This window comes from Arachis ipaensis, chromosome B8 (genome assembly GCF_059453495.1).
Source record: "Arachis ipaensis isolate K30076 ecotype BB chromosome B8, ASM5945349v1, whole genome shotgun sequence".
NCBI classification, from domain to species: Eukaryota; Viridiplantae; Streptophyta; class Magnoliopsida; order Fabales; family Fabaceae; genus Arachis; species Arachis ipaensis.
The window spans coordinates 81343178-81344189 of record NC_142443.1 but is presented as its reverse complement, the minus strand read 5'-3'; the positions used below and the strand labels follow the sequence as shown (position 1 = coordinate 81344189).

At 43.2% G+C, this 1012-nt stretch overlaps 1 non-coding gene across 1 annotated transcript; it reads left to right on the top strand.

Annotated features, from left to right (window-relative positions):
- Nucleotides 1-656: 656 nt before the first annotated feature.
- Nucleotides 657-760, top strand: LOC148548590 (small nucleolar RNA R71). The gene has a single exon (XR_015898375.1). It is a non-coding gene; the product is annotated as a small nucleolar RNA R71 (small nucleolar RNA).
- The last annotated feature ends 252 nt before the right edge of the window (nucleotides 761-1012 follow it).

The window sequence follows — 1012 nt, the reverse complement described above, 5'->3', positions numbered from 1 at the left end:
TGGTTGCCATCATTTCTTCTATCCGGTTTAATTGATCTTGAAATTGTTGGTTCGGATTAGGTTGGGTAGGTTGATTATTTTGGCCATGATATGGTGGTTGTGAGTAAGTGTTTTGTGTGGCTTGGTATGATCTTTGGTTGGAATTTTGGTATGTGGAATTGTTATGTTGGTTGTGGTTGTAAGGTTTGTGGTTTTGTGGTTGGGTTTGTTGGTTTCCCCACCCAAAGTTTGGGTGGTTTTTCCAGCCTGGGTTGTAAGTGTTGGAATGTGGATCATATGATTGCCTTTGTTGGTTTCCCACATAGTTGGCCTCTTCCCAATCACCTCCTTCAATGCTTACTTCCTCTTGATCTTGTGTGTGTATTGCAGCCACTTGCTTTGTTTCTAATTGCCTGGTAAGCTCTGCTAGTTGCTTGGCAAACACCTTGTTTTGGGCTAGAATTGTATCAACATGGTTCAGCTCCATGACTCCCTTAGTGTTGTGCCTTTCTGATGCATAGTAGTACTCATTCTCAGCCACTGTCTCAATCACTTCAATGGCCTCTTCCACAGTCTTTTTCCTGTTCAATGAACCTCCTGATGAATGGTCCACAGCCTTCCTTGATTCATAAGAGAGTCCATCATAGAAAATATGCAATTGCACCCAATCATGGAACATGTCTGGTGGGCATTTCCTTGTCAAATCCTTGAATCTCTCCCATGCCTCGTAGAGAGTTTCACCATCTTGTTGTCTAAAAGTCTGAACCTCAGATCGAAGCCTATTGACCTTTTGTGGAGGGTAGAAACGTGCCAGAAACTTGCTTTCCACCTCATCCCATGTTGTTAGACTCCCCCTTGGGAATGATTCCAGCCACTTAGCTGCTTTGTCCCTAAGTGAAAATGGGAACAAAAGCAGTTTATAGGCATCTTCCTGGACTCCATTGGACTTCACAGTGTCACAAATTCTCAGGAATTTTGTGAGATGTTGGTTGGGATCTTCGTTAGCACTCCCACCAAATGAACAATGATTCTC